The sequence below is a fragment of the Rattus rattus genome, chromosome 1 (genome assembly GCF_011064425.1).
Source record: "Rattus rattus isolate New Zealand chromosome 1, Rrattus_CSIRO_v1, whole genome shotgun sequence".
In the NCBI taxonomy this organism is placed as follows: domain Eukaryota; kingdom Metazoa; phylum Chordata; class Mammalia; order Rodentia; family Muridae; genus Rattus; species Rattus rattus.
Window position 1 is genome coordinate 223,433,767 of NC_046154.1, and position 17,188 is coordinate 223,450,954.

General features: G+C 35.5%; 1 protein-coding gene across 2 annotated transcripts in view; it reads right to left on the reverse strand.

Annotated features, from left to right (window-relative positions):
- Csmd3 (CUB and Sushi multiple domains 3) overlaps window positions 1-17,188 on the reverse strand; it is a 1,591,133-nt gene that overhangs the window by 1,496,219 nt on the left and 77,726 nt on the right. The gene's annotated exons all lie outside the window — the stretch shown is intronic.

A 17,188-nucleotide genomic window follows, 5' to 3' on the forward strand; every position in this document is an offset into this window, starting at 1 on the left:
TTTTGCCTGTTGTTTACAATGCCCTTACATGTGTCTTGTTAAAGAGAACTTATAATTTTGGTAAATCATCAGTGTTTCAGACTAAGTAAAACGCACATTTTCCCTGGACTATTTAATGACCAAGCTATTAATAATATTTTAAATTTTTGTCTATTCTATTAAGACCATCACTAGCTATTGTGCATATGTCAAGGATTACTTTATTTCAAAAAGAAGATATTGTCTGTTTTCTGCTTGTCTTAGTGACTGACCTACTTTACTGACCAAAGCTTTTCACTGAAACCTTCCTCTTATCTCCTGGATTTCTTACATGGCACTTTTTTTCTCTAGCAAATGATATTTGATATTACTATAAAAATATGGATACAAACACTGATGTTATTTTAATGAACATAGTCTAGTTAATCAAATTAATATATAGGCATTTCACTATTTCACTACTGGAAATGCCAGGAAAAAAATAGAATTCACTATGTCAAAAAAAGATAAATGTCTCATTGAATTTGCTTCTTTACATAACTCTTTCATTCCCAGAGGGTAAAATTATTTCAACAGGATACTTTTCAAAGATTTTGATCTGAGTTGTAGAATCAAGCACTTGAAATGCCAAAAAATTATAAATTGATTTGTAGGAAAATAGAATGATTTTATTCACTCTGGGTGAATTTTCTTCAGCTTTAAAGTATAGAGGCATACATCAGGAAGGCCAAAAAGTTCAGTCACTTTCCTGAAAAATTATGGACTCACTGTTCAATATCCATGGGGAATAAGTTCTAGGATGTTGACCAAAAACCCCACTACTGCCAATGAATTTTATTCATGGCCACTCAAGTTCCTCTGAAGATGTCATGATAATCCCATGTAGCCTACGTAAATCCTCATTTATACATTAAATCATTTTCAGCCATTCAGGCTTCCTAATGCAAAGTAATACTAAGTTAATACTGTTTAAAGGGGGAAAAAGTAAAAATATTTGTACATACTCAATACAGACCAAATTCTTTTTCCAAATACTTTAAATTCACATTTTCAAGACACGTGGATTTGGAGCAGAGAATTGAATAGGGTACTGCCTATACTAAAAGCCAAACTGCAGTATGGAAAGTTTACCTCAGACCATGGATCTGAGAGGTTCTTGTTAATAAAGTTTTATTTTTCTTTGTGTCTGTATGTCTTACATATTGGGAGTCTCTGTGGTTCCCCAAAGAAGCCGACAAGCTTTAGATTTGGGCAAGGGTTAAGAGATGCAGTAGAATTAGAACACCCTAATGTGGGAGATGGTAAATTAGATCTTCTCTGGAAGAATTGTACTTTGTGAACTCGAGCCATTTCTCTAGTACAAACATGAACAATTTGTGAAAACTCTGAGAGACAGTGTGAACAGAGAATCTATGACGTTGGATTAGATATAAAATGGAGAATATTCATTTTAAATAGTCCTGTTCACATATAGAGAGCTATAATTAACCTTAAAATCAGTTGCTTAATGTAGTGTTGCGTGTCTTGGAGATTCTCTCCCTGTGAAGAAAATATAATTAAAAAGCAAGTAGAGGAAGAAAGAGTTTAGTTGGCTTACATTTGCAGACCATAGTCCGTCACTGGAGGGAGTTAGGACAGAAACTCAAGCAGGACTGGGACCTCGAGGCATGACTTGATAGAGTCCATGGAGGCATGCTATTTAGTAGCCTGCTTCACAGGGTGGGTGGTTTGCACAGCCGACTTAAAGAACCAAGGACCAACAAGACAGGGATGGCGCCACGCACAATGTGCTGGGCTTTTCCCAAAGAATACTGAGAAAATGACTTAGAGCTGGATTTCATGGAGGCCTTATCTCAACTAAGGCTCCTTTCTCTCTGATAAGTTGCATCAGGTTGACATACGAAAGCAGCCAGTAAATTAATAAATTTGCGTCCTTGTACTATGCACATTAAATACTTCAGTTGTTTTAATTAATTCATCCATGCACAAAACAAATAGAATAAACATCAAAGACTTGGCAGTTTTTACAGTTTATCGATTGGTCGGTAGTGTATTTGTGTGTTTGTCTGTGTTTGTGTATGTGTGTGGGGCGGAGTGCGCTGTATCAGGTCCATACCTGCCATGGTATTGAGTAGGTAGTTAAAGGAAAAATTTTAAATGTCAGTTCTTTGACGATCAAACTTTTATAGCTGAGGTATCTCTCTTGTCCCAGTATATATTCTTGCAAAGCATCAATATAGGGTTGTAATAAATCTACCTGGGCTGTGCAAGTGCAAGCATGAAATTTTGGAATCATAAAAACAGTTGAATACTTATTGTTAATTAAATTTTTGGGTAGTTAAATCACACTTCTTTTGCATAATATTGAGTTTGGGTGCATTTTAAAATATGAAACAACTAAATACGTCTTGTTCAAGAGGAAATGCGGGAGCTAGAGGTCTAAGCACAATACTTAAAGAAGAGAGGCCAGTGAGAGGCTGGGAGAAGTCATGAGACGCTGTCAGTGACAATTAATCACGATATGCTGCCATGTAATAAAATGTAAAAACATTCGTTTTATAGTCCACGATAATAAGATATAATTAATAGATACATTTATGCTTATATAATTAACATGATAAAAATCCCAGCCCCCCCCCCAAAAATCTGTTAATGTAACTACATTAAATCAGAAATCAATATTAGAACAACTGGAAACTATCATCCTGAGTGAGCTAACCCAATCACAGAAAGACATACATGGTATGTACTCATTGATAAGTGGCTATTAGCTCAAATGCTTGAATTACCCTAGATACCTAGGACAAATGAAACTCAAGACGGATGATCAAAATGTGAATGCAGATGCTCTCATGAGGACACAGCCAAATACAGCAAATACAGGAATTATGCCGGCAGGAAACCACTGAACTGAGAACAGGACCCCTGTTGAAGGAATCAGAAAAGAACTGGAAGAGCTTGAAGGGCTGAGACCCCATATGTGCAGCAATGCCAACCATAGGTTCCAGGGACTAAGCCACTACCAAAAGACTATACAGGGACTGACCCTGGACTCTGACCTCATAGGAAGCAATGAATATCCTAGTAAGAGCACCAGTGGAAGGGGAAGCCCTGGGTCCTGCTAAGACTGAACCCCCAGTGAACTAGACTGTTGGGGAGAGGGCAGCAATGGGGGGAGGGTTGGGAGGGGAACACCCATAAGGAAGGGGAGGGGGAGGGGGATGTTGCCCGGGAAACCAGGGAAAGGAATAACATTAGGAAATGTATATAAAATACTCAAGTTAATAAAAAATAAAAAAAAAGAACACATTTTCTTGATTTGATTTTGAATTGTCTGATTTGTAACTTTAACTAGCTATGGTTCTTGTCTGACATGTGATCTAAAAAAATCATATCTAGATTTGCTTTTATAGGTGTCACATTTTGGGCTTGACCATTATTTTCACTAAGTAGTGACAGACTGTGAATTTGTTCCTGAATTTACATAGATATTCATTTCTTTCCTAGTGCTTTTCTGGCTGTTCCTGTAGAAAATCTTCAAGGTTCTTTGGAGCTATCTCAAAATGTGTAAGAAAGAAAGAAAGTCACTTGATTATCTGATAAAACTATTCAAAATGGATTTTTAAATCCGAGGAGCATTAGAACTACCAGAGCTGAGAAGAGCGAAGTGAACGTGAGCATGCTGTAGGCAAGAAGCTGATTGGCCTTGGGGGAGTCTCAGGCAACTGTGGTCCCTGCTCCTCTAAGTCTGATGTTACGGAACAGAGATACGATGGCGATAAACCTTCATCTACCCATGGGTGGTACCAAATGTGAGGAAGCAGCTAATGATCTTGCTGGGCTCTGACTCCGATCCAGACATTTGTTGTAATTCACAGTAAATGTTGCAAGCAATGATTTAACTGGAATTTTAAAGGTTACCCACTTGCAAAGGATTGAAAGTCATTAGCCTCATATTCAATATTCTGAACTTAACTACGGCTTACTAAACGATCTCTGAGTTAGAAAAAGGAGGAAAGGAGGAAATACAGCCAATTTGTTCGTTTGGCAAAATATTCAGACCTGAGATTCTGAAATGTGCAGCTTCTAAATGTCGCAAGTTGTTTTGTGTTATCGGAGGTGTATACTCCTCAGTCTATAGTAAATTCGATATCAAAAGAAAGAATTTTATTGAACTGTACAATACCAGAGAAAGTAATGCAATGAGATAAAGATAGGAAGGACAAATAATATTTAAAACGTCTGATGTTAATGATTGTCATTGTAACCCAAATATCTGTGAGAATTGCATTCTAAAGCAGATTTCCAGTTATGATAATGGAAGCTGCTGTGAACACTGGTTTCACACATACACAGACATACATGTATGAGTGTATATATACACTATGTTTAAGTATATATAAGAATATATATATGAAATGTGGTTATGCATATAACATACATAATAAAATAGATTAATAATAATAATAATAAAATGTAAAATTCGTAGCTATGTATTCTAAGGAAAGTCATTGCATTGTGTTGTATGCTTCTATCTTCTTAAATGGTATTTGCCCTGCTCTTGTAGTGACAGAGAGTGATGAGAGGCCAATATGACACAGTGAATGCAGGCGAATGATGCAGGCTTTAGAGTGAAGTAAGTCAACTACTGACTTTATTTTTTTAAACATTATTATACCGCATTTTATACATTTTCTCTGCATATATGTTCTGCAACACATGCATGCCTGCCACACTTAAAGATCCTGGAGCTGGAGTTACAAACGATTAGTCACAGTCAGGTGGATGCTGGGGATTGCATCCATGTTCTTTTAGCCAGTGGTCTTAGGCACTAAGCCATCTCTCCAGTCCAATTTTAGAGGGAGACTTATGGAGCCTTGATGGTGTTGGTTAACCCAAAATAACAGAAACAATGGGAAGTAATCCAAAGATAAGGATGGCTTTCTGAACTTGTCGCGGTCCACTCTAGTGTCTTGTCTTTTTTCAATCTTTTCTAAAATTTTTAATCAATTTGCATCAAAAACTGCCCCCAGTCCTGGACTCTCCCACCCACAGACCTTTCCTCCATTCCCCCTTTCCTTTTTCTCTGAGAGGATGTGGCCTCCCCTGGGTATTCTCCCACCCTCTTATATCAAGTCTCTGCCAGGATAGGTGTATCCTCTCCCACTGAGGACAGACAAGGCATCCCTGTTGGGAAAAGGATACTGCAGTCAGGCTACATTCAAGCCCATGTGTGTTCTCTGGTTGGTGGCTCAGTCTCTGAGAGAATCCAGACCCACATGTGGAAAGAGGACAGGGAGTCTTCCCGAAGAGCAGTTATTCAATCTAAACCTTGCTTTTATGAGTTCTGACATTCATTCTCTACACATATTTTAAATGGTAATAATATTCATATAAAAATTCCTTATTTATGCAATTACATAGTTTCTATTAAGTGTTTATTTACATAGGTTTATTTTTAAATGCCAAAGTGGTTGAAAACTAGAAGAATCCTGGCTTAAAGTTATATACCATGTCATGGGTAGTACATATTACTTAAGAGTAAATTATGAAAATTTATGTGACAACATGCAGAAGACCTGAACATTCTCAGATCAAACAAAGAACTCAGCACTAAGAAGAGGATTTCAGCACATGGGCTACTTCCAGTCAACAAGCTATTCACAAATGATAGATGCTAGACAGGAGAAATTCAGTTTTCTTCAACTGAGCAACAAGAGGCCTCTTGTTCAGGTGTACATGTCCAACATAAACTGGGATTAGTGCTTTGAGCATTCTTTTTCTTTTGTTTTTTTCATGAAATTGGGCAGTAAGCTGGGAGGGGTTGAGAGGAGTTGGTAGATAGAAATACATATGATAAAACCATACTGTATGCAATTGTCACCAAATAAAATAAAATTAATGACTAAACATCAAACATGAAATTTCAATTGTGAGATTTCTTGGCCTAACTAAAAATTAAAGTATGCAAAATGCAAAAGATTAGTACAAACATAATTCAATGATGAATATTTAAGGAGTGTTTCACTAGTGTACTTTACTTATTATTAGTGAATGTATATTTTGAATCTGAAAAAGAAGCATTCATGGAAAATTTAAATTTCGCAAACAGTTTTATAACACACTCCTTAATTAAAAATTACATAATATTAATAGAAACACATCATCTAGTGACTTTTAAGTTCACTAAAAATCTATTAGTAGCTTTTTTTATTATTATTTTGCCTTGCACACTGTCTCTGCCTTTAGATCAAAGTAGTATAAATATGTACTAGTTTTTGGAGCTACTAATAGTGAAAACTAACAACAAAGAATGTGCCCTGATACCACATGCATATTTTCAATGGAAATGAATTTTTAAGTGGACATTAAAAACCTGAAATTTATTATGCCAATTAAAGGAGGTATTATGATTCATAGTTAACAATATTGTTTTAGGTCATAATATTTATGGTGATGGTAATTGAACCCAGGGACTAATGCATGCTGAGCTAGTGCTCTCCCACCGAGCTGTTTTCTTACCTCATGAGAATATTGTACATAATGTCCATTCAATATTGTCTTAATTACTTTTAAATTGCTATGATGAGCCACCATGGTCAAGGAGACTTATGGAAAGAAGAGTTATCAGTAGGGAGAATGGAAGGAGGAACCCAAACAGCAGCTGCGAGCTTAGATCTGATCCACAAGCACAAGCCTAAGAGGAAGATTCAGTGAATGCCCACATCGTATGGACTCGCTATAACTGGATATTAGGCAAAAAGCTCAGAATACCCACGATAGAACTCACAGACCACATGAAGCTCAAGAAGACTGAAGACCAAAGTGTGGATGCTTCAGTCCTTCTTAGAAGGGGGAACAGAATACTCACAGGAGGTAGAGGGTGGGAGGGACTTGGGAGGAAATGAGGAGGGGGAAGGGAAAGAGTGGGACAGGATCCTGTATGAGAGGAATATACAGTCAGGAAACTGAACAGAGGTGTGTAGCAATGGGGGATGGGTAACTAGAGTAGACGCCAGAACGTTCCAGGTGCCAGGAAATCAAGAGGCTTCCAGGACCCAAATGGGATGAGATTAGCTGTAATGCCCAACAAAGGCAAGGGAGAACATGCAGAGACCATATCCAGAGGTTAGGCACGGCCCCCGGTTGGCACGGAGCCACCCACTCATCTCCAAATTTTTAACACAGATCTGCTCCTGTCTAAAGGAAATACCGGAGTAGACACGGAAAGAAAGGCCACCCAGAGACAGCCCACCTGGGGATCCATCCCTATACAGACACCAAACCAGACACTATTACAGATGCCAAGAAGTGCTTGTTGACAGAAGCCTGATACAGCCATTTCCTGGCAGAGCCTGACAAATACAAATGCAGATGCTCACAGCCAATCATTTGTCTGCACATGCAGACCCCAACGAAGGAGTTAGGGAACCGACTGAAGGAGCTTCAAAGATTTGCAACCCCATAGGAAGAACAACAATATCAACTTACCAGAGCTCCCACGGACTAAACCACCAACCATAGAGTATACATGGAGGGACCCATGGCTCCAGCTGCATATGTAGCAGAGGATAGCCTTATCTGGCATCGGTGGGAAGAGAGGCCCTTGGTCCTGTAAAGGCTCAACTCTCCAGTGTAGGTGAATGCCAGGGCAGTGAGCTGGGAGTGGATTGGTGGGTGGGGGAACATACTCATAGAAGCAGGGGGAAGAGGATGGGATAGGAGGTTTGCTGAGGGGAAATCGGGAAAGGGATAAATATTTGAAATGTATATAAATAAAATATCCAATAAAAAGATGAAAGAAAAATGAAAATCAAAGCCCAGGCCCAATGACACTTCAAACAAAGCCATCCATATTGATGCTATTCAAGTACTTGACTGACTGCAGAGCAAACACTGAGATAGATGGGCCTACGAAGGTCCTTCTCATTCACACTACCTCAAATGTATTATATTTCAGTGACTTAGATTTTCTTTTGAAGAAACAAAAATAATTCCACATTTTAAAAAATTCCCGTAAAGTATTACACGGGGCAATATTTTTCATCTATCATAATAGCTTTGGAACAATCCAAATCTAATATATTATAAGTTACGTTATTGGAAATTTAGTCCTATATATATGTAATTTGAATTTTCAATAAACTGAACTGAAAATACAATCTCATTGAAAAATAAGGCATTTCCTGTTATTATAGTCAGGCAAATCATGATGCTTCATAGCTCGTATTACAATAATACATTGTTATATCCAATTTTACACACAAAGGTTGGCAATGGTTATGTTTTTCCTAATTCATAAGTCATTATTTATAAGAAAATATTAACACCCAATATAATATTTTCTCATCATTGATCCACATATTTAAGGAATTACTAATTTGTATAAAATATATAAGAGCATATTTATATTCATAAATCAGTGAATTACATAAATGCAAAAGTACATTAAAATTATTAAAAAATCTGTATAAGCTATTTTTTCATTAGCATTTCTGGAAGGAAGGCCACCCTGTGTCAGTGCTTCAGAATGCCTGTGTCCAGAAATTATTCCATCTCAGCACCTCTGTGGCACCACTAAATTTCTTTCTACTTCTAACTTAGACAAGAAACATAACTGCATTGTATAATCAAGGAAGATTAAATAATGATGTAGGAATGATAAAATGAAATGATACAGAAAATACTCTTGGAAATCTAATTTATTGAGAAGTTTGACATCAGTGTGTACTCTACATAGGAAATAAGACACTGTATTTTCCAATGGAAAATCTTCACATATTTTGTTTTATCATCTGGAAAAACTTTGATAAAGATTACTCCCAGTGTATTATGTCTGAGAGTTTATTTTGGCTATGGTGAAATACTATGACCCAAAGTAAGTTGGGGAGAAAGGATATAGTTATAAAAAAAATTTATGAGGAAATATTTCAGTCATAGAGCTTTTCGTAACTTATGCTTGGCCCTATTTTCCACTTCTAACACTGAAATTTAGAAAATATAAAAAGAAAAGTCTCTAGTAAATAGATAGATAATTAAAGTTAATAGAGTTGAAAAACCTAGTAACCAAAGACCCCCTTTCATAGTTGTGATTTAAAGAAACCAGAGCCCAATAGACATTAACCATGATAGTCTACTCAACCTTCAACATTCTCCCCTGACCAGGAAAGTTCAGTAACAAAATGAATTTTTTAAAAAAATTTACTATGTTAAGAACCTAGTTTAATCTTAAAAGCAGATCTATTATATAGTCATACAAAGGAAAGCTGGTTGGAATTTCTCCTCTTTTTCAAGAAGCCCTGCAAAGTGTTTACTGTACCACACAAGAAAAAAATGCGATTTTTAATTAAAATAGTGCTTCCTAGTAAGAGCACCAGTGGAAGGGAAGCCCTGGGTCCTGTAAGACTGAACCCCAGTGAACTAGACTGTTGGGGGGAGGGGCGGCAATGGGGGAGGGTGGGGAGGGAACACCCATAAGGAAGGGAGGGGGAGGGGATGTTTGTCTTGAAACCGGGAAAGGGAATAACACTTAAAATGTATATAAGAAATACTCAGTTGGGGATTTTCAGTGGTAGAGCGCTTGCCCTAGCAAGCACAAGGCCCTGGGTTCGGGTCCCCCAGCTCGAAAAAAAGAAAAGAAAAAAAAAAAGAAATATTCAAGTTAATAATAATAAAAAAAAAAGATAAAATAGTGTGCTTCTATTGGCCTCACTTCTTGAGCTATAATGAAAATACCATATTATTTTATATTACGCCAATCGGATTTATGATAATGTATATAAGACTAAAAGATCTGAAAACACTGAATTGCTTTTATGATTCCCTACCATATGAGGACATCCAGTTTACCAAAACTCCAATGGCCAAGCCACCTGCAGCTGCTTAGAGTAAGCGCACTTAAATTACACCTGCAGAGCGGCTTCTGTTTTCTCAAACCTGCCAAAAATAAACTTACAAAATGTGCAGGTGCAGGGATGGAAACCAATACACCCTATTATGCTCTGCTTCTAGCTCTCCAATAGAAGGAGCCTGCACTAATAGAAACTGGACAATTTTGTAGCTCTAATGGGTAACCCATCCACACAGAAGTAACATTTGTGATTCATGAGATACTAAATATGTTCAACTGATTTTCATGAGTGAAACGAATTAACCTTTTATTTCTAGCAACACAATATGGAGGAAATCTAATTGACATATTCAAGCCTAAATTTCTCCTATCATTCAAATGAAAACACTTAAAAGTATAATAAGACATGGAAGGTTATTTGTCCCTAAAATGTAATGTTACCCACACAAGGGGAAGAATGCTCAGAGCCTGAATAGGTAGGTGACACTCTAGAAGGTGACAGTGCAATGATGAAAGTCACATGGAGAAATGTTTAAAGATTAATCAATATACTATAGTAAATGTTCAAAATATGGTATGTCAATATTATATAATAGTTGTTGTTTAAGTAAATTAATAAGATGGAAAACATGTGAGGCATGAAAAGTGTTAAAATTGTAGGAGGTCTATATTGCTTATAATTACCTTCTCTTATAGATGCTATTAAAATCACTCTTATCAATGGAAAACCATTAGAGGTTAGCAAGCAATAACCAAAGGGCAGCTACTGAGTGTAGAGTAATATGATCCTAAATATGTAACGCTTAATTTTTATTTCATAGCGGCTCATAATTTTGTATTTTGAAGTTCCCATTAAAATTAGAAAATGTATTATAATTTACTTAAAGAGTATCTATTAGTTTCTTCATACTGTTAATTTCTTGTATGAATATGTACTTATTTTTAATGTTCTCATATATGTTTTGCAACCACTTTCTCTTATAACTTGGTTAGTTTATAATTTGATAGATAATTTTGTATATTTTGAATATGTCACCATTTGTATAGATTTCTGTGTTTCTAAATAGAGTGAGATGTGTCAGAGTTGTTGAAACACACTACCACTAATATCATAGCTTAAAACATTTAGTCATTAACTTAATCTTATCAATTGGAAGCCATTTGCCTTATTGAGCCATGTTTGCTATTTCCAAGGTTTATGTCCTGGTAATTTCAGATGTGAATTAATCAGTTTCCTAGATAAAAGTTTCATTGTGGCAACACAATTTTTTGATGTGTTTCTTTCATGCTTTATTTTGGGGTTGTATCATAGGGGAAAAAATCACTTTACATGGACACATTTAATAAACGTTCCAATACATAGTTGTTTTCTGGAAGTTTAGAGATTTCTTAGTTTATAATAATGACTTTGATCACTGGGAATTTATTTTAGCTTGAGCCATAAGGGGTGAATGTAATTTTTCTGCATGAACACAATTGGCACAGAATGAATCTACATTGATGAAGTTAGTCAATGAGACTTCATGTTTTATAACCCTCAATGTCAGCACATGAAGGTCAGATTTTCGTCAATCTACATATTCTGTATTATATTAAGGATCGTGTTTTTATTTGTTTAATATTATTATAAGTTTTTAAAACCAAAACTAATTCACTGAATTCCATGCTAAACACATTTTTAGGATGTAGAGTTTTGAAGTTCAACAAACAGATTTAAAATGTCTATTTTTGATATGTTTATATAATTATGCAACGAAATATAATGATATCTATCTCCAAAATGCCCCTCCAGTACTCTCATGTACTTCTCAGTACTTCTCCAAGGAACTTTAATATTTTTGTGTGTTTGTTTTAATAATCCACTAAGTCTAGTCAGTGTTGATGACATATGCATGAACATATTGACATCTACTGAACTGTGAAAAACCTGCCATTGGCCAGATCTTAAAATAAAGGGGGGAACAGATTCTATAACTCCCATTTAACTATCAGTTACCAATAGGTCTTTCATAAGGAGCTGTGCCTGAAGACTTTCCACCCTATCTATGAATGAATGTTGGCTAGCTTGATCTTTTGAAGATATTCTTCTTCTAGAGAAGAAATCATTGACGTACTGAATTCATAGAAATATCATGCACGGAAGACAGATTTTCACTTCTCTCTGTCCTTCAGCTCCTACACTGTTTCTACCCCACAAAACCACTAATATTCCCTTTAAGCCAAGCATATTTTCCACATGTTCTATAGTTGGTGTGTCATGCTCTGACCTTTGTTAAGGAATGCATTGATAAATGTATCCAGATTAAACCAATAGTAGCATCAGGCATGATACCAAAACGTATACACGTCACAGGCCTACATGTCATGCCTGTTGTCACCAACAAGCCATTTTTCCAGCTTTTATTTTTTATCAGTGTTTGTTCTATTTTTGTAGATGACAGAACTTCTTTGTGCACTGATGGGTTTATATTGTATGCTTTACCAAAGAGCTCTTGCAGTGTTGTGACCTAAATCACAATAATTTCAGTTTCTAAGTCTGAAGACACAGGTGACTATGTTTTGTCATAGATCAACTGGTCTTTATCAATTTTAGAAATGTATCAGAAGAAAACCAAGAAAAATTATTTATTAAATAGAAGATGTTGGAGTTATAAGACAAGAAAACATCGGTAGGTTAGAATTTAATGGAGGACAAAGTCAAACGTTTCAGCATAATCCAACAGTCTTTTTAATACTTGCTTTGTATAAGTACTAAAACAGTTAAAAACACATTTTGTCACATTCTACTACTCATGAGTCTGTGTAGACTATTCTATGTTGGTCATATTTTTCTCTCCTAGCAATAATCTTTGGAAAGCAAACAAAGACAACAAAACAATAAAACAAACAAGACAACAAAAACTAATACAAGAGAAGCATAGGTGAATTCAATTCGATAATTTTCCTTCTTTTGTGAGAATTTCGTTTTTAAAACTTTTTCTTGCTTCTTTTTGAGTTTCAGCCCAATCCCACTCATTTCCAACTCCATACATACCCAACTTCCAATCTTGCAGCTTAGATAAAAACTTAAAACAAACAAACAAAAATCTCACTGTGGAAGCTATAGTATGTGAGAATATGTCCCACTTTTGTGCACACTTCTCTTGTTGCAAATGTTCATTCTATGATCTGATTTGAGGCCTCTACCTTCTGCTACACTATCAATACTGTAACCTCACTGGGATTCCTCTCAGACTTATTGTTGTTGCCTTGTGGCATGGAGATCCTGTAGTTTTGAATCTGGAGAATTATAATTTTCCTTTATTGGGGGGAGGAGAATTTTCTTGTTTTGTTTTTATTCTCTGTATTGATTTATTTTGCTTTCATGAAATGTTTTCTATACCAGTACTATAAGCATACACACTTTTTGAGACAACAATTCATTGATCAACTATAGTAAAGGTTAAACTGTTTTCTCCCTGAGACATTATTTTCCTAGCATGATAAAGAAATGGACACTCATTGCAATCAATACAGCTTTTAGAATGCAAATGATAAACTATTCTCTTTTTTTGCCTCATTTGCCACCATTGAACATACTAAGTTTTATTTATGAATTACTTTGAAGATAATTTTCTATTAAGATAAACACTTTCAGCAAAGCAGCAGGACACACATTCACCATGTCAAAAATCAATAACTCTTCTGTATACCAATAAGAAACTTACCAAGAAAGAAATTACGAAACTATCGCATGTGCAATAGCTTTGTTCAAATGTTGAAACATACCTAACAAATGATATATAATAATTTGTTGTGGATTTGGTCTAATGCTTGTATTATGTTAATTGGGTCTCCATAATTTTAGAGAACACACAGGTGAGATGCTGAGGTCCATGCTGCCAGTTGGTTTTGATTGGTAAATAAAGTTGCCATTGGCCAATGAAACCTTTGGGTAGGGACCCAGAGGCAGGACTTTAGGATTCCCTGGCAAGGGGACTGAGGGAAGAAGAAGAGGATAGAGCCACCATTCTGGGAAAGGAATGTAGAGAGGTAGAGAAGAGAGAGCATAACAATCGTGTAAGGGCTGGGGATTCTGGTCCAGGGAGACTTCAGGTCGGGATCCAAGGCAGGAAAGATGGAATATAGATTTTAGTAAGTAATAACTCAGGAATATCAGAAGGGAGTGTGTTTGCTGCATGAAGCTTAAGAAGTGGACCAGCCATTGAACTGCTTAGGCATATTAAAATATAAGACCCCGTGTGTGTGTCTTTCATTCAGGGACACAGAACATTAGGGTGGGTACCAAGGAACACATGTAGCCCCCGCCAGGCCAATTAGAGAAGAGATTAACTAGCAACTGCAACAATTACACTATGAAAATTTTGGGAATAAATAAAAAGGAAACAAGACACTAGAATGTGGACAACTGTTGCATGAAAATGGACTGGTAAAATTAATATTGTCAAAATGATACATTAACGAGAAAAATCAACCTAGTGAACAACATCCCCATAATATCCCAATGGTATTATTTACAGAGCTATTAAAAATCCTAAAAATATTTTTATAAATATAAAAATGCTATATGAGTGTCAAAATACCCAGGGTAGCCCTTACCAGAACTAGTAGTTTTGAAGGTTTTACAAATTATATGACAAAGCAATAGTTAAAATAATTTTCATATTCATTAAAAACATGAAACAGACGTGATTACCAAAGACCTACCATAGAGGACCCTGAAAGAACCCCTCATAGCTCTAGTCATTTCATTTTAACATGAAGGTGCCATAAATGTACACTGGTTCAAAGGCTACATCTTTAACAAACAATGCAGGGGGAACATGGCTTCCACGTGTATTGAAATAGAACTATGCTCTTATCAATTGCCCTGCACGAAAATCAGTTCAAAATGCGTCAAAGTCATTACTGTGAGACCTGACGTGATTGAACTGCTAGAGAAAAATGATTCCAAATTTAGGAATAGGTGAAACAAAATAAAAAAAAACAACAAAAACAAAAACATCATGAAAAGATATCTAATAGCAAAGGAAATAGCTTAAAAAGTGAACAAATGGAATTGCATGAAATTTAAAAAAAATCTTTCAGAGTAAAAAAAAATAATGACCAGAGTGGGTAGAGCGCTTTAAAACCGGAGATAAATGCTTGTCAGCTACATAATAGTCATCATATTGATATCTAGAACCAACAAAAGAGCAACTCTTATTTAGCCCAGTTTAAAATAATCATGAGATTACAATTATCTCAACCATGTTCAGGATACCCTCATGCCTACTATACTATTTCTTCTGCTTTTGTATGTCTGATATCATCTATAATTAAGTGAAATACAGTCTTTACAACTCGAGGTTTTTTCCCATTATTGAGATCATTTCAAATGTGTAAATAATTGTCCGATAATGTTACATGCCTTTATATCATTCTTCTGAACTAAAATCCCTAAGCCAGTTATTTTGAAGGTATTTCTAATATTCATTTTCATTTATTTTTAAAATTCTCTTTATAAAGTATCTAATACACATTTAATATTAAATAGAACACCAACTGTCCATATATTTTATAATTTTATTATTATAATATACTTATAAACAATGAAATACAAACTTGCACATCTTGATATCTGCTATGTATATAACTTACTGAGTTGCCCCTGCAAAATCCAGGAATTTTAAAGGTAGAATTAGTATATCATTTTATTCCTTCTCAATATTGTATTCTACATGAACTAAGCTCCTTCTTCAAAGTTTTGCTATTTTTCTAATTTCTATTTGCCTGTATGTTACCCTTTCCTTATATAATGGTTGCCCTAATACATAAGAACAGTGTTCCTAAGCTTTATGCTGGTCAATTATAGTAGAAAATTATCACAACAAAGAATGGTGCTCACCAGGAAGAGAATCACAGTTCAATTACATCTTAGAATTGTAAAATGACTCTTTAAGCTGAGAAAAATGGTGTCAGTTACTCAGCTTGGAAAAGGAAATAAACACACCCGAGTGATTCCAAGGAGATCAACAAAAGTATTAAAGGATTGTGAAATAGGCTCTGTGAGGAAAGAGTGAATGAATTGTGGTTATTAGCTTGTAAAGTTAAAAGCAAACTAGCAGCCTAACACTTTTCACATAAATGAACAGGGATTGCTCATATGGGAAAATTCCAATGAAAGCAACATTACAGCAAGTTGAATAACGTATAATGGGAAAGATTCTAGATGTGCAGAAATTTACTGAAAGACTGGTCAAAGTATACTGCTTTATACTTGCTACATTAAATTGAGATGCATACCCAATGATAAAACCTACTAGTGGGGGTTGGGGATTTAGCTCAGTGGTAGAGCGCTTGCCTAGCAAGTGCAAGACCCTGGGTTCAGTCCCCAGCTCCAGAAAGAAAAAACCTACTAGGGGCTGTTGGCCTAGAATTTAGCCCACACAATCTATTTAAACAAACTCTCTTGATGTTTTGCCTTTTTGGAAAAATGATTTTTAAACTAAGATAAACTGTTTCCCTAAAGCATCATGTAGTGTTAAAATACTAAGAGGCATCATAGCCATGTTATCGTGAATACTTTCCCATTAATCCATATTTGGAATTTTTGTTTTCATATTTATCAATAACTGGTCTGATGTGTATAAATTTAAGGCCCATGCCCTTAAGATATCCTGAGTACAGTGAATAGTATTGGTATCCTATTAATAAAAGAGGACACAATACCTCAAACAACAAAGAATAATGAATAATGCTTCACCTAACCTCCTGAATTGTTGGTGAATTGATAAATTATAATATAGATAAAGCAAGCATTTGCCCAGTAGTGGGAGTTTCGAAGTTTTCTACAGAATAAAAAAGCACAGATTTTGTCACGAAATTCTTAAAATCTTCATAACTACTACACACAGGTCCTATAGCACTAAGAAGAATGAAATTTGTGAATGGAAGCCTTCTGGCCACAACAGGGTAATCATAGATGGTATTCTTATATTCCATGCCTTCCACTCATAACATATGCTTCTAATATGTACTCAAAATCATCTAAGAAAGTTTCCATACTGATTTATTTGAAAAGATGCTTTTCCTATTGGCGTTTGAGAAAACTAGTGATTGTGAGTTTATCTTCTAATTTATAGATGCATGCCTATGCCTATTTTAAAATTTTATCCATGATTTCTTTACTTAATTTTGCCCTATATTTTTCTATTTTGATTTTATATAAAATCTGACTTCTAAAATATATATGCACGCACATGTATACAATTCAACACTTTCAACTTACACACCTAGACGCTCTTTATATGACTATAAGTACAGAGTTTGCAGTGTGACACTTTTGAAACATCACCAGACTATGTGCTTTCTTTGAAA